The 24,057-nt window shown below is 45.0% G+C and overlaps 1 pseudogene; it reads left to right on the forward strand.

The window, feature by feature from the left end:
- The window catches only part of LOC120058142, an 86,290-nt pseudogene that overhangs the window by 44,760 nt on the left and 17,473 nt on the right, over nt 1–24,057 (forward strand).

Below are 24,057 nucleotides of genomic sequence, written 5' to 3' on the forward strand. Positions count from 1 at the left end.
CACAGTTATTATATTCACAACACAGTTATTATATTCACAACACAGTTGTTATATTCACAACACAGTTATTATATTCACAACACAGTTATTATATTCACAACACAGTTGTTATATTCACAACACAGTTATTATATTCACAACACAGTTATTATATTCACAACACAGTTATTATATTCACAACACAGTTGTTATATTCACAACACAGTTATTATATTCACAACACAGTTATTATATTCACAACACAGTTATTATATTCACAACACAGTTATTATATTCACAACACAGTTGTTATATTCACAACACAGTTATTATATTCACAACACAGTTATTATATTCACAACACAGTTGTTATATTCACAACACAGTTGTTATATTCACAACACAGTTATTATATTCACAACACAGTTATTATATTCACAACACAGTTGTTATATTCACAACACAGTTATTATATTCACAACACAGTTATTATATTCACAACACAGTTATTATAGTCACAACAATTATTATATTCACAATTTATATTCAGTTGTTAATGTACTGTGAATAAATCCTGGGGTATTTTTGAAATCAGCCTACATCTACATCTCTCTGTGGGTGAATTGGATTATGAAAAATAATACAGACTGGAAACACAGCCTAAATAATCCCAAATATCTAGTCAATTTATCCAGCACGGAGGGAGGATTGGGTTTGGTTGGGGGCAGAGCACATATGGAGGAAGGGATGTGTGTGTGTGTTGGCGCCAGATCCAGAGCCTCAGCACGGTGATCCCCCTGCTTGAGGGGGTAAATCTGGAGATGGCCGGGTGGGGAAGGGACTCGGTGGGGTTTCGTGCAGGGACTGGGCTGGGGGCTCCCCCACCGCTAATGCGTTCTAATGCCAGCTCCTGACAGATGCTCCTGTTTGGCAAGGCATCTGAGGATCTGAAGAAAGGTCTGGGGTGTTGGGTTCGCCACCCGTATGCCATACGCCCAGGAGAAGGAGCACAAGATATGAACAATATGGGGACAAGACGAGTCCAGCCTACACGACTCAGTACTAAGTTAGCCTGGTCCCAGATCTGTTTGTGCTGTTTGGCCAACTCCTATGGTCATTGTCATGTGGCGTGTGTCTTGACAATTACCATAGGAGTTGACAAGACAGCACAAACAGATCTAGGAACCAGGCTAGTTCTCCATATCTTGTATGCCGTCTTTTAATTCCCTGCCTCTCCTGGGCCTTCCAGATCATCCAGGATCCAGCCCCTTAGAGACCCTACGAGGCTCTGACCTTCCCCAAACCCAGATTCCCCGGCCTGGGTTCAGCCAGGAGGATCATGGCCCCCTCACCAGCCAGGCAGCCAGCCAGTGAATCAGTCAGCCAGGGATTTTCAACAGGGAAAAAATAAGACATCTGTTCCTAAAGGATTAGCAAATATTCTGTGCTCTTCTGAAAGCCTGTCTGTGTCCGAGTATTGTCATTGGACCAATCACTGAGCTGCATATGTGCATTACATCTCTCTCTCTCTCTCTCTCTCTCTCTGCCTCGTGAACACTCACCCTCCCAGTGTTTTTGAACTCATTAAATGGGAGATTAGCAGCTCACAGCCAAATGAAAAAGAACAGGGACAACACAACATTGGTATACCAGGGCTGAGGCTGAGTAATTGGCCTCAGCTATAATAGCCATAGGTTAAGTCCAAATGGCTCCCTCTTCCCTATAAAGTACACTACTTTTGACAAGGGCCCTATGGGACCTGCTCAAAAGGAGTGTGCTATATAGGGGATAGGGTGCCATTTGGGACTTTACCATATTTCCCATCATATCCCCATTGTGATCGTTAGCCCACCAGAGGGGACAAGGCTCTCAGTCTTCCCGGTAGGACAGAAGCTTTATTTTCCAATAGGAATCACTGAGAAACCTGACCTCAGCTCCAGGTAATTTACTGGTGATTATGGGAAAAGTAGTCCCTTGTGACTTGTGGCTGTCTCCAGGGGTAGAGAGAAGCCCTTAGCAGGTCTCAACAGATGCTCTGGTGACTGAATCTCGACCACAGCCACAGGAGCCACACGTCCTCTCCTCCTGGTTCTCTCTGTCTGCACTTAGTGGTGGTCAGAGACAGATGTAGTCACTGTGTTGGGCGACATTCGTGTGTGTGTGTGTGTGTGTGTGTGTGTGTGTGTGTGTGTGTGCGTGCGTGCGTGCGTGCGTGCGTGCGTGCGTGCGTGCGTGCGTGCGTGCGTGCGTGCGTGCGTGTTGGGTGACATTAGGCTAGCCTTATGGTCCTCAGAGGTAACACAGTATTAAACCCATGAGTCAGAGACCGAAGACATCATCATCGGATGCAAACTTGATGATCTCATGTTGTTTTCCACAAGTCCACAACATGGACAACATCACTCTCTAATTGCACATATAGTAACTTGTCAATATTCAGTCAATGTAGCACCATCATTGGTTATGTCACCCAAGCTCCCACGATTGACCAGTTTTCCATGTCATGTTAGCAACATGTAAGCTAACTCATATACACTTTATATTTTTAAGGCTGATTCTGAGGAGCTAAACGAACAATTGAAAAACATAGCTTGCAAGTCTCATTCATCTAGCAGGAACTAGGTGGTAAATGTACCTGTTGGTGTATTTTTTGGTGTACTGAAGTGACCCAATAAATAAATGTTTCTGTTGTGTGTACACTGTGCGTGTACATGAGATACCCAGTGTTGATGGTAAACATTTCCTAGCGGGGAGAGAGAGGACTTAGTTAAACCCTGATTGAAGAGAGAGATCCCTCCCCAGCCTGGCTACCCAGCCTGGTTACCCAGCCTGCCGTGTTGCTATGGTACATAATCCTCTGTAAATTCTGAAGCCTGTAGGAAAGCTCTACTGACGACTGGACTGAAACATAATATTCTGGATTGTATGGAGACTCATGTTGGTTTCATGTTGTTTTAGAAAGGAGAAGGCCAACAAGATTTACAGTCATAGGGTTCCAGTTACCTATGGTTACTTACAGTGTAATGCATTAGTTACTTAGATACTGTACCTAAGAATGAAATGTTACTATAATGCTATACTCCACTATATGGTTTACTTAAAAATAATAGCTATAATGCACAATCTAGTGTTCGTGTTGCCAATTACCTAATAAATAGACCTAGCTGTAAGACCGATATATGGCTCAAAGTGCCTCTTTCGAGAGTTCAGTGGCCTTGCTTTAACAAACGTAATCATTTTCACAGTAGTGTCCAAGACGTATTTCTAGCTGTCAGGCATTCCCTTGGCAGCAAGAGCCTCTCGGTGGATGCTGCAGTGTACCCAAGTGGGGTCGGGAGCAACTGCTTGCACGCGCGTTACCACTCCTCTATGTCTCCCTGTCATGGCTTTTGCGCTATCAGTGCAGATACCAACATGAGCAGCAGCTACGTTTGGTTACATACGGACCGTAAGTGGAATACCCGCGAGAGAGTAACGGTTAATGTGACTTTATGTAAATTTTTTGACTAGGCTACCTGTATTTGACATTGTGTTGTTATTTCGCTGAACACTAGATGGTTTAGTTTTATTTTTGGCAGTGATACGAGGCTACTCAGGCGAGAAGAAAAACTGTATAGCCAAATGTACTGTATATCCCCGTTGGAAAATATAAATGGACTGTTTGAATTTATTATTATTATTTATTTTTATTTTTAATGTGAATCACATTTTTATTTGGCGTACCCACGACGGCATTGCGCGTTCCCCAGTTTGGGAATACCTGCTCTAGAGAGACTGGAGAAAGCACATCTCCAGGCCTGCTGTACCTTCCTGAGCTCCTCTCCCGGTCCCCCGTGACACCATTGCTCCCTGGGACCCGGACGTTGGTCCCCTCTGTCTGCACATCCTCCTTGATCGTTGCTCGTTCCCTTCCTTTTGAACATGTGACCCAGGATGCCCCTGAAACCCAAGAGATCACAATGAAATGTCAGAATGGATAGCTGGGTGGCTGGCAGAGGGCCGGGGGTCCGGGCTCGGAGTGGGGCTCTGTCTGAGCAGAGCCAGGGCTGGCAGGCTGAGGCTCAGTCTGGGGCTCAGGGGGCATAGGGCTCATTTGCGTGTCGAGGTCAGGACCTTCAGGGACCAACCACCAGGGAGCCAGTGGATTAGAGTAATGAGGGGGATAATGGAGACAATGATGGGGATGAGAGGTTCAGCATGATGCCTCTCCCCATCGATTCCTGGGACTCCACCAGGCTCCAGGAAAGCCAGGAAGGAACACTCCCTAATTCTGCCTAGTTCTGATCCAGTGTGGAAGCTCAGTAGCTCAGCGGCTGGGTGCTTAGTGGAGGGCAGGGTGGAGAACAGACAGAGAGAGGGCGGGGGGAGCTCAGAGAGAGAGAGAGAGGGCAGAGGGAAGAGAGAGAGAGGGCAGGGTGAAGAGAGGGAGAGGGCAGGGGGAAGTGAGGGAGAGAGCAGAGGGAATAGAGAGAGAGGGCAGGGTGAAGAGAGGGAGAGGTCAGGGGGGAGAGAGGGCGAGGGTTGAGGGAAGGGGAGAGAGTTAGACAGAGAGTCATGACTCCCCCCTATCTCCCTCAGCTCAAACTCTCTAGCTGTAGTTCAGGCTGTGTAAGCGAGAGCTTCAAACCTACTGACCTTTAGAAGTAGAGCGGACTCAACTCACTCTTTGTTCAGCTGATTTTATAGCAAGTGCCTCAGACAAAAGCACAATACACAGTGATAAAACTGATCATGCCTGGTAGGGATGGCTGCTTTTACTGACTAACAGCTTGACCTGGACTGGAAATCCCAGTGAAGCAGAAATGTACCTGTTTGTTTGCCCTTTTTAATTCTGTTGTCCTCTGCTTCTGTTTTTGCTGTCTCTTTTTGGTGTCTACACCAGGACTTTGTGATATAAAATGGCTTTAAATATACATTTGATTGATTGATTATCCCCTTGTCTTCTTGCAGGCCAGAACAGGCCCAAGTCCCTGAAGGTGTTTGTGAACCCTACCAGCCATAAGAAAGAGGCCTATCAGATCTACAGAGACTATGTTGCACCACTGTTTCAGCTAGCAGACATCAAGGCTGATGTCACCAGTAAGTGTCCCATGAGAGTGTGTGCGTGTGCGTGTGTGTATAGCAGCAGCTGTACTACTCTGGTGAGTCTAAAGTGCGTCTCACACTTAATAACAGGAGCAGTGTCTCCTCTCCTTACTGAGTAACCTGACCCATGGGAGGGGCTAGGCCCATCTGTTCTCCTCCTCCCCCTCTCCTCCTCTCCCCCTGCTCCTCCCCCTCCTCCTCATCCTGTTCCTCCCCTCCCCCTCTCCTCTTCCTGCTGTTCCTCCTCCCCCTCCTTCTCCTCCTGTTCCTCCTTCTCCTCCCCCTCCTCCTCTCCTCCTCCTCCTGTTCCTCCTCCTCCCCCACTTCCTCACCTCCTCTTCCTGTGCCTGCTCCTCCTCCCCCTCCCCCTACTCCTTTCCTCCTCCTCCTGTCTGTGTATTGTGTACGTGCGTGTGTAAGTGCTTGTGTAAGTGTGTACATGCTTGTGTGTGTGTGTGTGTGTACTCTAATGAATGCAACTATCTGATTCCAGAGACTTCTAAAAGCCAACTGTAATAGAATCTGGTTGTGTCCCAAATTGCACAATATTCACTATACAGTGCAATACTTTTGACCAGGGCCCATAGGGTTCATATAGCTCTGGTCAAAAGTAGTGCACTATGCAGGCAATAGGGTCCCATTTGGGATGCAGACCTTCTTTCCTGAGACTGTGTTCTCCCTGTGGGGAGGGCAGGGGATGAGTGGTCGACGAGGAGCCATTAAAACATACTTTACCTAATATAAATTAAATATCTCATTCTGGGCCCCGGCTGGAAGCTGGGAGCTGTTCTGGAGTCTACAATACACTGCAGTGGCAGTTGGGACCAACTGGGTTTGATGATGTTATAATTTCTGTTATTGATGATGTTATTACTTCAATGAGTTGTGATGGTGACAAATGTGTCCGCAATTTACTTTAACAAGTGAATGATAATGTCATTTGGACAATATAATGACAGTTAGGTAGAAACAGAGAGAAAACATGTTTTTGTAAGCATATAGTTGTAATATTTAGAATAATAGTTGCATAGAATATCTAATGCATAACTAATCATTGAATTTATGTGAATTTATGTATACGGGCCATTTCTTCTGGATTAAAAAGCATCTCTGCATAGTCACTGTTTTTACTGTATGTACACAACATACATCAACATCATCTTGATATGACAACACAACTACAGTACTGGTACCAGGGAAGCAACATTCCCGCAGATCATTTCTGGCTAAAGTGTATTTCTTTCCGGATAGCAGGATATGTTCAAGTCCCTGTTTTTGCTGTACACTGAGTGTACAAAACATTAAGAACACCTTCCTAATGTTGAGTTGCACCCCCCAACCTTTTATGCCTTCAGAACTGCCTCTATTCGTCAGGGCATGGACTCTACAAGGTGTTGAAAGCATTCCACAGGGATGCTGGCCCATGTTGACTCCAATGCGTCCCACAGTTGTGTCAAGTTAGCTAGATGTCCTTTGGGTGGTGGACGGCTGTTGATACACACAGGAAACTGTTGAGCATGAAAAACCCAGCAGCGTTGCAGTTCTAAACAGAAACCTGTGTGCCTGGCACCTACTACCATACCCTGTTCAAATGCACTTAAATATTTTGTCTTGCCCGTTCACTCTCTGAGTGGCACACATACACAATCCATGTCTCAATTGTCTCAAGGCTGAAAATTCCATCTTTATCCTGTTTCCTCCCCTTCATCTACACTGATTGAGGTGGATTTAACAAGTAACATCAATAAGGGTTCATTCACCTGGGTGTTTTGTACACTCAGTGTATATGTCCACCTAACATTTCCATGTAACAATACAACTGCAATGGTACCAGAGACATAGACCAGGAATGAAATATCCATGTGGTTCTTCAGATAGATTTTTAAAAATGAATTTTTAAAAATGTAACCTTAATTTAAATAACACTGCCTTGTTCAGTGGCAGAACGACATATTTTTACCTTGTCAGCTCGGGGATTCGATCCAGCAACCTTTCGGTTACTGGCCCGACACTCTAACCAATATGATACACATTCTCACACAACAAATCCTCATCTGCAAGTGTCACATCCGTCATGGTGGAGCCTGTGATGGTTGTGTGTGTGCAAGGGTGTGTGTGTGTGTGTGTGTGTGTGATGGGTGAGTACAGCTGGGACTAACCTGCTCCGACGGAGAGGAGGTGCCACAGAAATGCTAAGTGGGGCAAGGCCATGTAACGCCATCTGTGGTATAGAACCCCGTTCCCCCATATTCCTTGGCATCTTCCTTTGTGGGTGTGTGTGTCGGGTGGGGGATGAGGTGGGGGGTGATTGTATCTGTGTGTGTGTTAAGGACAGCGATGCAGAGTGACAGTTACCTAGTCTCTGGAGAACTGGGTGGGGATACGGGTGCTCCTCTCCCTGGCGTGCCACCCGCCATCCTTCCTGTCTCCCCCACACCCTCACTTTGGATATGCCCACATCCCAAATTGCCAATGTATCAACTCGCTCCAGTGCTGTTGTACATCATAGTAGTCTCACTGTGTCCCTCGGATGTCCTTCCCCCCCGAAAGTTTGACCTCTTTCTGCCTGAAAAAAACAGATTTAGGATTTAGAATAACACACCAACTACACGTTATTACAAAATAATGAACATCAGTGTTGCAAAGGATTTAAAATATCCACACCAGCTACACATGTTATAATAAAATAATGAACACGAGTAGTGGCGTTACTGACCTTGTTTTGCATAAGTGAGAGAAGCATTAACACTCTGGAGGCAGCCTCTTTGCATTGCTTCTCTTTTCTTCATACAAAATGCAAACAGCATGCAAGTATAAATTGTACTTTACCACCATCCCCATATGTTCATCAGCCATGTGCCAAATGAACATTGGATAGGGATACTAAAAGCCATGTTTTTGTGCCAGCCCAGCCCTCTGATTTCACCTTTCATTCATTAACACATTTATTTATGTTCTCTTGTCTTTCTCTCTTCACAGTCACTGAAAGAAAAGGGGCACGCTTTATCCATTCTGTGCAGAATCTAATTGAATGAAGATGATGGGTAGGTTTGCTTGCCACACTATCTGTTAGATGGTCCATATAAATCCCCTCCATAAAATATCAGACAGAAAGAAAACCAACCAATACACTGATCTGAGCCAGTGCTCCCAGTACGGGAATGCAGCTGCAGCAGACTGATACATCTAATCTCATCTAAGGCAATTAATAAAGCCAATCACTTTATTCATTTTTTTATTCAGGGGTTAGGTAGGTAAACAAAAACACCACATTGATATGGAGTTGAGTAATCAGCATGGTGAGATTCCAATTAATACAAGGTATTATACTGGGCTGTGATGTGAGGGTGGAGGGATGAGGGTGGAGGGATGAGGATGGAGGGATGAGGGTGGAGGGATGAGGGTGGAGGGATGAGGGTGGAGGAATGGGGATGGAGGGATGAGGGTGGAGGGATGGGGATGGAGGGATGGGGATGGATGATGGCACAGAGTCAAAGTCAGATGAGGAAGTAATCCCATGTCTGTGGTACGGTCTGTTTTGTTCATCCTCTTAAGGTGGCATTTACAGTAGCTGTAATAAAAAAGCAGAGTACGAGAGAGATAGAAGGAGAGAGAGAGATAGAAGGAGAGCAAGAGAGGAAAGGAGAGAGAGAGTAGAGAGAGAGACGGTGAGGGAAGGGAGAGTCCAGGTTTTAAAAAATTAGTGATAATACTATGATTAGAACAGTGTGCCGGGGGACCAAGTCGACCCAGCCGAGGCAGTCTCCTTTATAGGAGTGTGTGGGTGTGTGTCCTCTCCAGTGTGGGCGCGGCAGGTGGCACTTTAATTACTTGTTCTGGAAGCAGTGATGAAGTACCTCCCATCCAGCAGACTGCTGGTGCGTGTGCGTGTGTGTGTGTGTGCGTTCTCTCCCTGTCTGTGTGTGTGCATGTGTGTGAGTGTGTTTTTACACCACACTGCCACACCATAGCTCCCATGTGTCTGCATTATAGTCACAATTAGATCCTCTTAGGTAGCTCCGGACTCCTGTTAAACCTGGATTGCTGCATTGGTGCCGCTCAGCAGATCAGCACAGACTAGTCTACACCACAACCTCACCCTTAGGAGGGGTAGGGGAGAGAAGGGTAGGGGGCAGGGTGGGGAAGGAGGGGGAGGAGGAGGAGGGAGGTAGAGGCAGGAAGAAGATGTAGGGGTGGGAGGTAGACAGGGGTGGGAGGTAGGCAGTGGTGGGAGGTAAGCAGGGGTGGGAGGTAGGCAGGAGAGGGAGAACGGAAAGACAGAGGGATGTCTGGCTCGTGCTCTGCTAGGCAGGTCTGATATGAGGGACAGATGGAGCAGGTGTGAAGAGTGACTGGTGGAAAAGCTGAGCTCATGATCCTTCTGTCCTGCTCTCACAACCTCATTACTGTGGCCCACATATATTAGACACATTACAACATGTATACACAACCATAACCATAACAAATGTGTATTGTGTTGTAATGTTGTAATGTTTGGATTTATGGTTGACGTTAAGAGTCAGACATATGTTATGCTCCTCTTATCAAAATTAAATATTCTGTTTGCATCGCAAAATCACTGGGTAAGTCCCTGAAGATTCAAGCTAAGCTACTTAACCCAACATAGCCTTGTTCGGTTGTTTGCGGAACAGGATCATATTTAAGCAGGGAAGCTGTGGTATTACTAATACAAGTGTCATGTAATGTCTAATTGATTTGCAATATCCCTCAAACTATTCAGAGACAGGGTTCATAACATGCACTTCAATCAGAGTCAGAACCTGATTGTGCAGGATTCACACAAGGCTTATTTCATACAACATTTGTAAGTTATTAAATGTCCGTCTCTATGGAGCTCTTTTTTACTTTGGTTAGAAAGGAATTGTGTCTGGAAGACGTACGGTATATTCCCCATAGAGGATGAGGTTTTCTAGAGTAGTGCGCTTAAGGAGAGGCTTTCTGTGTGGAAGACATATTCCCAATAGAGTATGTGGTGTTATAGATTCAGGGTCCTTCGCAATAGTCTGATTCTAGATCATCTACTCTTTGTCTTGTCAACACCAGCTTAATTAACCCCAGAAGACTGAGAAGTGGTGCGAAGGCATAAAACGCTAATCACGTATGTCTTCATTAATAGATCATAACTCATTAATCTCTGCTTTTAAGGACAAAAGTATATTTTTTACTACTGTTTTTCCAGGAAGTCATGCAGGGTGTGACAGCGTGACAGCCTCAGTCCCTGCTACATGGGTTGTGACCCAAATGGCACACTATTTTCTTTAAAGTGCACTACTTTTGACCAGGTCCCGTAAGGCTCTGGTTGAAAGTAGTGCACTATAAATGGAATAGGGTGCCATTTGGGACACAACCATGGAATCGTGGTGTATGTAACACAATAGGAATGTCAGACACTACTGTAGGCTGTTGCGATGTGTGTAATTATTTCCAGATCTCACATTAGTGTTAATTATCAGCTCCTCAAATTAAAACATTGTATTAACCAGAGCTTTACTGCCTTTTACAGATTTTATTACTGCCTTCCTGCTCGGGGGGGGGGGGGGGGGGGGGGGGGGATAGGAGTTGAGGGGTAGTTTAGTGGAGAGCCTGTGTTCTTTAATAGAGGGATGTATTGCCAGTGTATAACCAAGCAATGACAGAACATTAGGCAGAGCGTAGAGGAGAATGAAATGTCATTAGACATCTTAGGAACACGATGCAGAACTTGAGGTCAATGCCTGGCGCCTATCTAATGCCTCAGGTATATAATCTGTATATAACCTGAGTTTGTCATACACTGTGAGGTGGGCCTCATCAGCTCAGCATTTGACAGACAAATTCCTTGCTGCTGATTAGTCATGTTTTCAGTGAGTGAAACATATAAACACTGAAGCTAATAATCAATTCAAGGAATCCTAGAATTATGACCACATTTAGTGCTGACATTTATGTACAAATGGCTTTGTTTTGTTACCACTGCTAGGTAAACTACAGCTCAATATCAAAACCTTAGTAACAGGCATGTCATCCAATGGGAGTGGCCAATAAAATACTATAATACAATTTTACACAATATAATCACCCATTAATTACAACTATCCATGGATTGGAGGCTAAACTAATCTTTTTAGCAACGGTAATATAAGGTATTGTTCAAAAGCATTTCTGAAATGAACTGTAATAAGCTTTCATCAGTGTACATGTATTAGTAATGTGCTTATAGGAGCTTAATAGGCTTAGGCTTACAGATTTTAACAAATTCCTGGAAAATGCTGTATCCATGACATAATCTGACTATTCAATACATTTAATGGGAATTATCATTTCAATTAATTGAAATAGATTCGACTTATATAATAAACAGGTCTAGGTCAACCAGCGCTGTAATAGTGATGAGTGTAGAGAGTAGGCCTGTGTGTGTGTGTGTGTGTGTGTGTGTGTGTGTGTGTGTGTGTGTGTGTGTGTGTGTGTGTGTGTGTGTGTGTGTGTGTGTGTGTGTGTGTGTGTGTGTGTGTGTGTGTGTGTGTGGTTGTGTGTGTGTGTGTGTGTGTCTGTATCTGTGTGTGTGTGCGTTCTTGTATGTGTATGCACATGTCTGTCTGGCCCTGACCTGTATTACAGACATGTTCGCTGTTTAGTCAGGTGATTAATATGATTGATTTATCTTGCTATGTCAGTATGTCATGTTTACCTCAGCTATGTAGGCTGAGAGGAGGAAATCCTTACTCAGGCATTTACCCTGAGCTGCATTGAAGTTCACTGTTTCATGCTCTGTGTGTGTGTGTAACGTTGTATTTTATCCTTCAGGGTGGTGTGTGTCAGCGTCGACAACTCGTGGCCGATTTATGCGTGTGCTGTATCTCATACATGTGTGTTTTCTCCAGGGTTGTGGCTGTCGGTGGGGACGGCTCGGTGGCCGAGGTGGCCCATGGGTTGTTGCTGCAGGCCCAGATGGAGTCAGGCAGGGACACAGACTCCATGTTCACGCCTGCCCAAGCACCACTTCCTCTAGGGCTAATACCAGCAGGTGAAGAGCAAGGGTGGCGGCGCACACACACGACAACAAACACGCACACACACACGCACATGCGCAAGCACACACGCATGCACACACACACACTCCAGCAGGTGAGGAGCAAGGATGGCTTGACCTCTCTGTTCTGCAGCTGTTCTCAATCCTCACCCAATATTTAGAACAGCTTATCTCCGGGTGATGAGATGACCATGTAGTTTATGAAGTGTACATCCGCTAATAGAACACCATATTGGTTTGAATGGTTTTAGCTTGTATGCTGTTACACACCATCAGTCCATAAAGGTCATATGGTTATAAATGTTTTCTTGAAACATAGCAGAGGCTTCTCAAATTTGAGCATTGTGAAATTGTGTTAATAGAGCAAAGTGATTTCTTAGCCAATCAAAACATATTTTTTTTAACTAGGCAAGTCAGTTAAGAGCAAATTCTTATTTACAATGACGGCCTAGGAACAGTGGGTTAACTGCCTTGTTCAGGGGCAGAACAACAGATTTTTACCTTGTCAGCTCAGGGATTCGATCTAGCAACCTTTTGGTTACTGGCTCAATGCTCTAACCACTAGGATACCTGCCACCCCATGATTCAGGAACATGTAATTGACAAACATCACAATATTGTCCAATGTCAATGACATTTCCAAAGAGGGAGTTATTTACTTCTCCATTGAAAACAAACTGGTCGTTCAAGCAAGTGTATCATTTTCAACTTGGTTGAATTGCAATTTGGTTTGATTGCACTGGGAGCTAATTGCTTTGTATTTGAGACGGAACCACAATTATACAGCATTCTATTCCACTTTAAAATTGTGAAAATGTGCTGTCCATCAACCATTGAACATGCATGTGGCTCAGACATTGGCTGAGTGTATGCCTCATGCAGTAGATGATGGTTATAGAGCAGGCAGGTCACCCTGTGATACAAGTCAGTATTCGTCATCCATCCATGTTTGAGGACGTCGGGAGATGACGTGGAAACCGGCCACTAGGGTTTTGGTTTTGCTAGGGTGTTGTGGACGGGGATGGTAGATGGTGTAAGCATCTGATTCCAAAGGTTGCATGTTCGAATCCAGCGATATAAAGTTGTTTTTGATATTTTGGTTTTAAGCCTATCCAAAACCTAAGAAACTAGTCGTACCCCTTGACTTATTCCACATTTTATTGTGTTACAGCCTGAATTCCAAATGGATAAAATAAAAAAAAATCTCACACATCAACCCACAATACCCCATAATAAAAAAATGAAAACATGTTTTTAAATTTTTTTGCAAATGTATTGAAAATGAATTACAGAAATATGTCATAAGTATTCACACCCCCAAGTCAATACTTTGTAGAAGCACCTTTGGTAGCGATTACAGCTGTGAGTCTTTCTGGGTAAGTCTAAGAGCTTTCCACACCTGGATTGCCCAACAATCTTTTAAAAATTCTTCAAGCTTTGTCAAGTTGGTTGTTGATCATTGCTAGACAACCGTTGTCAGGTCTTACCATAGATTTTCAAGCAGATTTAAGTCAAAACTGTAACTCGGCCACTAATGTATAAATTTTTTTACACTTTTTTTTATTTTTTTACACCAATAGGTTATTTGCTAGGCATTGGAAAACCTCCCTGGTCTTTGTGGTTGAATCTGTGTTTGAAATTCACTGCGCGACTGAGGGACCTTACAGGTAATTGTATGTGTGGGGTAAAGAGATGAGGTCGTCATAAATAAATCATGTTAAACATTATTATTGCACACAGAGTGAGTCCATGCAACGTATTATGTGACTTCTTAAGCAAATTCTTACTCCTGAACTTTTTTAGGCTTTCCATAACAAATGGGTTGAATACTCATTGACTCAAGACATTTCAGCTTTTATTTTGCAATTAATTAGGAAAAATTTGAAAAAATATATTTCCACGTCGACATTATGGGGTATTGTGTGTAGGTTGGGGACAAAAAAAATCAACATTTTATCTATTTTAAATTCAGGCTGTAACACCACAAAATGTGGAAAAAGTCAAGGGGTGTGAATACTTCTGAAGCCACTTTATGTAACAAAACAAGGAAGTATAGTGTAGAGAATCATTGTACCATCTAAACCGCTGTGAAATATATTTTCCATAACCCCAAATATTGTGTTTTCAGCTGTTTGAAGTTGGTGTACAAAACCGAAAGTAAAAGAGGCAAAAAATAAAACATACAATAGCGCACATAAAATAGATCTACCGCTTCTTACACTTGCTTTCAATGAGAACGACAGATCTATAACTCACATTTCTATGTGAGTTTGGTCGGGTCGCCCAAAAAGTTACGTATTGGAACTTTAAACACTTTGAAATTTGACGTTTGCAACAACTTCGAAATTTGACATTTAAGAAACATGGATGAACGTCTAATTCTGATGTGAGACTGTGAGAGCTTGTAGTATAGAGAGCTCATCACTCCAATAATTTGTGGAATAAACCCTCATAGCCACACATACACTCACACATCATGAGTGACCCTACACACCACAGCCGGCAGCGAGGGTATCAACAACGCTGCCGTGGGCCAGTCCGGCTTTTTGGGCCAACAGTTTGACCTTCACGTGTCATTCTAGGCTGTGGTGGTGGGTGGTAAAATGTAGTGCTGTTGTTAGCAGCCACTCTGCACTCACTGCAAATTGGTCGCTCAGAGGTCACTGTTTCTCTTCATTAGTGGGTGTTCCCACGGGAGTATTTGTGAACAGTTTCTTGTCACAAACAGGAGAGAGAGGAGAGATAGGCACCGCTGTACCATGACTATGTCACTCCTGAGACTGAAGGAGGGATGCTATCATGTCTCCTTTGTTGAAGGAAATAATAAATAAACTCCACAGTTTATCAAAATTACACCATTTGAATTGAGAAAATAGTTGGAATTAGGGTACTGTCAAAGTAAACCATTATATTCATAGTCTCAACAATATCCATATTTATTATATATCTTAAATTTTTTTCATTTAATGAATTTATTTGTCTGCTGAGATTAAATTTTTTTGTTAAGGGCGGCAGTCTAGCGGTTAGAGCATTGGGCCAGTAACCGAAAGGTTTCTGGTTTGAATACCTCAGCCGGCAAAGAGAAAAATCTGTAGATGTGTCCTTGAGCAAGGCTCTTAACCCTAATTTGCTACATTAGGGCTGTACTACTATGGCTGATCATCAACTAGATTCAGCCGCGGGATGATTTTTTTTCTTGAGTGGATGGTCAGGGGGCCGGAACATAATTCCAAATCATTCGTACACTGCAAATTGGCCGCAAAAAGCCCTAACATATATATAATATTTGACTAAAACATAATAATTTCAAACCTTGCTTACATTTGTATACAATCACATATATCTCTATTACGTCTGGGAATACGTTGGTGTAACGGCAGTCTAGCTCTTCCTCCTCCTCGGACGAGGAGAGGAGAGAAGGATCGGAGGACCAATGTGCAGCGTGGTAATTTTCCATGAATTTAATAAACACAAAGACAAGATACTGACAAACTAATACAAAACAACAAACAACCGTGAAGCTACAAACGAAAGTGCAATACACAAGCTACTAACATAAGACATAGACACGATACAAAATAACAAACGAACTAACCGTCACAGTCCTGTGTGGCACAAACACTGACACAGGAAACAACCACCCACAATCCCCAACACAAAACAAGCCACCTATATATGATTCTCAATCAGGGACAACGATTGACAGCTGTCTCTGATTGAGAACCATATTAGGCTGAACACAGAAACAGACGAACTAGACACACAACATAGAATTCCCACCCAGCTCACGTCCTGACCAACACTAAACAAGCAAAACACATAAGAACTATGGTCAGGACGTTACAGTACCCCCCCCTGAGGTGCGGACTCCGAACGCACCCCTAAAACTCAAGGGGAGGGTCTGGGTGGGCATCTGTCCGCGGTGGCGGCTCCGGCGGTGGACGAGGACACCACTCCACCACTGTCTTTGTCCCCCTCCTTAGCGTCCTTTGAGTGGCGACCCTCGCCCACGACCTTGGCCTAAGAATCCTCCCCAAGGCCCCCACATGATTTAGGAGGTAGCTCAGGACAGAGAGGTAGCTCAGGACAGAGAGGTAGCTCAGGACAGAGAGGTAGCTCCGGACAGAGAGGCAGCTCCGGACTGAATGGCAGCTCCGGACTGAATGGCAGCTCCGGACTGAGTGGCAGCTCCGGACTGAGTGGCAGCTCCGGACTGAGTGGCAGCTCCGGACTGAGTGGCAGCTCCGGACTGAGTGGCAGCTCATGACTGAGTGGCAGCTCATGACTGAGTGGCAGCTCATGACTGAGTGGCAGCTCATGACTGGAGGGCAGCTCATGACTGGAGGGCAGCTCATGACTGGAGGGCAGCTCATGACTGTAGGGCAGCTCATGACTGTAGGGCAGCTCATGACTGGAAGGCAGCTCATGACTGGAAGGCAGCTCTGGCAGCTCCTGACTGACGGACGGCTCTGGCAGCTCCTGACTGACGGCTCTAGCGGCTCCTGACTGACGGACGGCTCTAATGGCTCGGGACAGACGGGCGGCTCTAATGGCTCGTGGCAGACGGATGGCTCAGATGGCGCTGGGCAGACGGATGGCTCAGACGGCGCTGGGCAGACGGATGGCTCAGACGGCGCTGGGCAGACGGATGGCTCAGACGGCGCTGGGCAGACGGATGGCTCAGACGGCGCTGGGCAGACGGATGGCTCAGACGGCGCTGGGCAGACGGATGGCTCAGACGGCGCTGGGCAGACGAGCAGTGCAGGCGGCGTTGAGCAGACGAGCAGTGCAGGCGGCGTTGGGCAGACGGCCGACTCTGACCTGCTGAGGCGCACCGTAGGCCTGGTGCGTGGTGCCGGAACTGGTGGTACCAGACTGGAGACACCCACCTCAAGGCTAGTGCGGGGAGCAGGAACAGGGCACACTGGTTTCTCAAAGCGCACTATAGGCCTGGTGCGTGGTGCCGGAACTGGTGGTACCGGACTGAGGGCACGCACCTCAAGGCTAGTGCGGGGAGAAGGAACAGTGCGTACAGGGCTCTGGAGACGCACAGGAGGCTTAATGCGTGGTGCCGGAACTGGAGGCACTGGGCTGGAGACACGCACCACAGGGAGAGTGCGTGGAGGAGGAACAGGGCTCTGGAGACGCACTAGAAGCCTGGTGCGTGGTGTAGGCACTGGTGGTACTGGGCTGGGGCGGGAAAGTGGCGCCGGATATACCGGACCGTGCTGGCTCCCTTGAGCACCGAGCCTGCCCAACCTTACCTGGTTGAATGCTCCCCGTAGCCCGTCCAGTGCGGGGAGGTGGAATAACCCGCACTGGGCTGTGTTGGCGAACCGGGGACACCATATGTAAGGCTGGTGCCATGTACACCGGCCCGAGGAGACGTACTGGAGGCCAGATATGTTGAGCCGGCTTCATGGCACTTGGCTCAATGCTCAATCTAGCCCGCCCAGTGCGGGGAGGTGAAATAACCCGTACCGGGCTATGCATACGTACAGGAGACACCGTACGCTCTTCCGCATAACACGGTGTCTGCCCGTACTCCCGCTCTCCACGGTAAGCATGGGAAGTGGGCGCAGTTCTCCTACCTGACTTCGCCACACTACCCTTTAGCCCCCCCCAAGACATTTTTGGGATTTCCTCTCGGGTTTCCAGCCTCGCTTACGTGCTGCCTCCTCATACCACCGCTCCTGGGCTTTAGCTGCCTCCATCTCTTCCCGAGAGCGGCGATATTCTCCAATGTGAGCCCAGTGTCCTTTACCCTCCAGAATTTCCTCCCATGTCCAGGATTCCTGTGTAGTGGGCCGCTGCTGCTCGTACTCACGCTGCTTGGTCCGAGTTAGGTGGGTGGTTCTGTAACGGCAGTCTAGCTCTTCCTCCTCCTCGGACGAGGAGAGGAGAGAAGGATCGGAGGACCAATGTGCAGCGTGGTAATTTTCCATGAATTTAATAAACACAAAGACAAGATACTGACAAACTAATACAAAACAACAAACGACCGTGAAGCTACAAACGAAAGTGCAATACACAAGCTACTAACGTTAGACATAGACACGATACAAAATAACAAACGAACTAACCGTCACAGTCCTGTGTGGCACAAACACTGACACAGGAAACAACCACCCACAATCCCCAACACAAAACAAGCCACCTATATATGATTCTCAATCAGGGACAACGATTGACAGCTGTCTCTGATTGAGAACCATATTAGGCTGAACACAGAAACAGATGAACTAGACACACAACATAGAATTCCCACCCAGCTCACGTCCTGACCAACACTAAACAAGCAAAACACATAAGAACTCTGGTCAGGACGTTACAGTTGGAACATATTTCCAAAATGAAAATCAGTTGGAGCTGATTTGCTGGTGTTTTTACAGTATATTATGTCCAACAATAAAAGCAATTATAAAAAACAACAACAATATTATTTATTTTTTGCTAACAAAAAACTCAGGGGCCAAATAAAATCACCTGCGTGTCACGTTCGTTGTAGTGAGGAGACCAAAGCGCAGCGTGATGTGAATACATATTTTAATACAAGACGACTGAACACGAATAACACTAACAAACTATACAAAATAACAAATGAACGTGAATGCTATAAACACGGAGTGCAGACATGCAACATCACATAGACAATCACCCACGAAATACTCAAGGAATATGGCTGCCTAAATATGGTTACCAATCAGAGACAATGATAAACAGCTGCCTCTAATTGAGAACCAATCTAGGCAACCATAGACATACAAAACACCTAGACTAGTAACAACCCCATAAACATACAAAAACCCTAGACAGGGCAAAAAACATATATCACCCTTGTCACACCCTGACCTAACCACAAATAAAAAAGAAAACAAAGAATACTAAGGTCAGGGCGTGACACTGCGGTCCAAATTCGTCCCACGGGCCGCCAGTTGGGGTAGGCTGCTGTAAAACAACTAATTTCACTTTATATTTATAAAAAAATAAAATAATGAATTGTTCATTTTTTACTAAGAGGACTACAAATACATTTTTGTATCTTAAAAATATGGGCTACTTAATGCGTTGTGCATGCTAATCAAGCTATCATTTCTATATACTAGCCTATTATACACTGCACCAATTGGGTGTATGTGACAATAAAACGTTTTACTTTATTTTATTTTTATACAGCTGTTTTGTATGTATAGCGTAGAAGCTCCGGAATTCTAATTAATTTGACTGGTTTAAAGGCTTTCAGGGGGACTGTTAATTTCTTTGAAATTCCAATGTTGGTGCCGTTAGTTTCCCCTTCCTGAGTCTCTCCTAAGTCTCCCATCTCTCTCTCTCTCTCTCTCTCTCTCTCTCTCTCTCTCTCTCTCTCGCTCTCTCTCTCTCTCTCTCTCTCTCCCTCCTCTCTCTCTATCTATCCCCCCCCCCCCTCTCTCTCTCTCTCTCTCTCTCTCTCTCTCTCTCTCTCTCTCTCTCTGTCATGCTTGACTAGACTAGCGAGTCATTGCATCCAATTCATCTGCCGGCCCGGATAGGGGCGGGGAGACATTAATGAGATTATGAATATTCATGATGTCTGCTTAATTAAGTTAATTGTTCTGCAGAAGTGCCTGACACACTTCCAAGGACATTTTTTTTCTCTCTCTGTCTCTCTCTCTCTCTCTCTGTCTCTCTCTCTCTCTCTCTCTCTCTCTCTCTCTCTCTCTCTCTCTCTCTCTCTCTCTCTCTCTCTCAATTCAATTCAATTAAAGGGCTTTATTGGCATGGGAACATATGTTAACATTGCCAAAGCAAGGGAAGTAGGTAGATAATAAACAAAAGTGAAATAAACAATAAAAATGAACAGTAAATATTACATTCACAAAAGTTCCATAAGTATAAAGACATTTCAAATGTCATATTATGTGCAAATAGTTCAAGTAGAAAAGGGAAAATAAATAAACTTAAATATGGGTTGTATTTACAATGGTGTTTGCTCTTCACTCATCGCCTTTTTCTTGTGGCAACAGGTCACAAATCTTGCAGCTGTGATGGCACACTGGTATTTCACCCAGTAGATATGGGAGTTTATCAAAATAGGGTTTGTTTTCGAATTCTTTGTGAATCTGTGTAATCTGAGGAAAATATGTGTCTCTTATATGGTTATACATTTGGCAGCAGGTTAGGAAGTGCAGCTCAGTTTCCACCTCATTTTGTGGGCACTGTGCACATAGCCTGTCTTCTTTTGAGAGACAGATCTGCCTACGGTTGCCTTTCTCAGTAGCAAGGCTATGCTCACTGAGTCTGTACATAATTAAACCTTTCCTTAAGTTTGGGTTAGTCATAGTGGTCAGGTATTCTGCCACTGTGTACTCTCTGTTTAGGGTCTCTCTCTCTCTCTCTCTCTCTCTCTCTCTCTCTCTCTCTCTCTCTCTCTCTCTCTCTCTCTCTCTCTCTCTCTCTCGCTCTCGCTCTCTCGCTCTCTCTCTCTCTCTCTCTCTCTCTCTCTCTCTCTCTCTCTCTCTCGCTCTCTCGCTCTCTCGCTCTCTCTCTCTCTCTCTCTCTCTCTCACACACACACACACACACACACACACACACACACACACACACACACACACAATCTCTCTCTCTCTCTCTCTCTCTCTCTCTCTCTCTCTCTCTCTCTCTCTCTCTCTCTCTCTCACACACACACACACACAATCTCTCTCTCTCTCTCTCTCTCTCTCTCTCTCTCTCTCTCTCTCTCTCTCTCTCTCTCTCTCTCTCTCTCTCTCTCTCTCTCTCTGTCTCTATGTCTCTCTGTCTCTCTCTTTTCCTTCTCTGTCTCTCTTCCTCCCCTCCTCCTGCATGTTAGCTCTCTTCATCCGTCATGCTGTTGTATGTATGAGGAAGTGTGTGTGCCTTTTGGGAAGGGGAAATTAACGAGGGTGAATTATGGAATTACAATCGCTGTTGATAATATGAGCACCACACACAACAATGGCTAGGAACAATAGATGTAAACACAACTGATGATGGAAAATACTACATTATATCATCTACACTAGTTCCGTTGTAGTATTAGGGAAATCTCATGTGGTATTTATCTGCACTATAGATATATTGGATTATAAGGGACAAAAACATTCCATGCAACGGAGTAAAGAATAGATGAATCACACTATGCAAATGATTAGTTAATATGCCATTACAATGCTTACGCCTCAGCATCTAAACATAGTCCAATCAATACATTGAATGAATAATTGTAACAATGAAGATCTAGATCACTATAAAACAAATCGTATCATTGGGAACAACTTTGTTACAGTAACAGTGTAATAGTAGCAGTGAACTGGAAGGTCAGAGGTCAGCACTATATAATATCTATCGGTAGCCAAGCTGTCTGAGCATCACCCCTGTATTCCGTGCTCTGTGCTGTCCAGGCCTCTACCGCATTTCATAGGAGAGGAGGAACAAGTCAATCCCTCACCTACCCACCCACCCACCCACCCAGCCAGCCAGCCACCCACCCGAACACCCACCCACCCACCCACCCACCCACCCACCCACCCACCCACCCACCCACCCACCCAACCACCCACCCACCCAGCCACCCAGCCAGCCAGCCAGCCAGCCAGCCAGCCAGCCAGCCAGCCAGCCAGCCATACCCACCCACCCACCCACCCACCCACCCACCCACCCAGCCACTCACTCACTCACTCACTCACTCACTCACTCACTCACTCACTCACTCACTCACTCACTCACTCACTCACTCACTCACTCACTCACTCACTCACTCACTCACTCACTCACTCACTCACTCACTCACTCACTCACTCACTCACTCACTCACTCACTCACTCACCCAGCCACTCACTCACCCACCCAGCCACCCACCCAGCCTGTCCTATCTGTCTGTACTATACTCCTTTACAGACATCAGTTCTCATATCCTGTTAATCTGAGCAAACAACATGGCAGATAGCAGCTTGAAAGGAAATGCCTACTCACCTAGTGACAGAGACAACCTGCTCTCTCTTTCTCTCTCTGCTATCTCTCTGCTATCTCTCTCTCCATATCTTTCTCTCGCTCACTTCCTCTGTCTCTGTCTCTCTCTCTTTCTCTCTGTATATACAGTAAATCTGTCTCTCTTTCTCTCCTTTCTTTCTCTTTCTGTCGCTCCCCTTTGTCTCTTTGTCTCACGCTTTGTCTCTCTCTCTCCCTGTATATACAGTAAATCTCTCTCTCTCTCTCTCCTACTCTCTCTCTCTCTCTCTCCGTTCTGTGTGTTTGTCTCTGTCTATAATCAATACAAACACACTGACACCTGTTCTATCCTGTCCACCACTGCCAGCAAGGTAAACTCAGCCTAATTGGCACCAGACAATATTAAGTTGAATTAATTAATTATTAACCCTAGCTACCTCATCTACAAATAGTAGGATACATTGTGTTTGAATAGTCTTTCTTGTCTTTTGTGTCATTGAGAATTGTGATAGCTTGCTATATTCAGATGGCTTACTTCTGCAATAATTAAGCTCAGTCATAGGTTTGGTAAATAGGATAATTGATAGGAGAATGAGTGAATGCAAATAGCAGAAATACCTGGATGGTGTAGACATTTCCCCTTTGAGAACTACTTATTGTTTGACGACAATATCATGTGTATGGCATTCCACTGATGTTGTTCTGCATCTCTTTTTCTCCAGGCTCCACTGACGCGGTGACGTGTTCTCTCCATGGCATATCGCACCTTGTTACCACTGCAATGCACATCATCATGGGTACGTTCTCATGTTCTCCTGTATTATCCCATTTAAGATGTAGACATCACTACAATGCTATTGATAATAGAGCTGCATTGTAACACAGAGACCTTGAGCAATGGAACAGGGATCTAATACAGCTCAAATATACACTGAGTGGATTAATATGTAAATGGTATGCATATTTACTTTACAATTCCACCAAGTTGTGTGTCTGCGTGCGTGTGCGATCCTCACATAAGGTATGGGTTTCAGTATTATATGGTGCTCCTTCGCCACAATAGAATGGTTGGTGAGGAACTAGTGGTTGGCACAATCTGGTCCTTAATTAGCTCCATCGCTGCAATTGTGGGATGTGGGAGGCCCTGAGCAGATCTGCTGGTATTGTCTTCTGACTACTAGATCTGGTTAACAGGCCCCCTGGAAGAATGAACAGTCCCTGGAGAACAAGGGGGAAGGGCTGTCATCCTGTCCCTCACACGTTCTCTGGTTTTTCTCACGGCGTAGATAGGGCTTTCTCACACTCGCTGAGTCTCTTGTGACAGACTCTTAACATAAATGTTAACAATTCTAGTAGCTGGCTTGGGCAGGTGTTATTTGGTTCTGGTGTTCGGAGATTACAAACCTTACCATACGTCTGTCTGTCTGTCTGTCTGTCTGTCTGTCTGTCTGTCTGTCTGTCTGTCTGTCTGTCTGTCTGTCTGTCTGTCTGTCTGTCTGTCTGTCTGTCTGTCTGTCTGTCTGTCTGTCTGTCTGTCTGTCTGTCTGTCTGTCTGTCTGTCTGTCGAGGAGGTTTGAAGTTCCTGGTAGTGAATTGTCTGATCTGTTGTGTTGGCGGTGCTGTGTGAGCTTCTCCCGACTTAGCCTGATAGACAAGAGGATTGGGCTGTGAAGAGATAAGAGACAGTAGCAGGGTTTACTGGAAAACATGCCACACAAAAAATAATTTGAAGATAAAATGCCCTCTTTTTGTGGACATTCAAACAATATGTATATTGCGTTAGCTGTATCCCTGTTATAAATGTAGTATAATGTATAGTAAAATCAGTTAGAAATGTTATGAAAAAAGAGCAACTCTGCGATGGCGTTGACAGAGAGGGCTGCCTTCGTTTCTAGTCCTTAGGAAACGTTGCAGTAAATCGTTTTTTGATGTATTTTTTCTTACTTTGTTAGCCCAGAAAATCTTAAGTGTTATTACATACAGCCAGCAAGAACTATTGGATATCAGAGCGACGTT

The sequence above is a fragment of the Salvelinus namaycush genome, chromosome 13 (assembly GCF_016432855.1).
Source record: "Salvelinus namaycush isolate Seneca chromosome 13, SaNama_1.0, whole genome shotgun sequence".
Classification (NCBI taxonomy): Eukaryota; Metazoa; Chordata; class Actinopteri; order Salmoniformes; family Salmonidae; genus Salvelinus; species Salvelinus namaycush.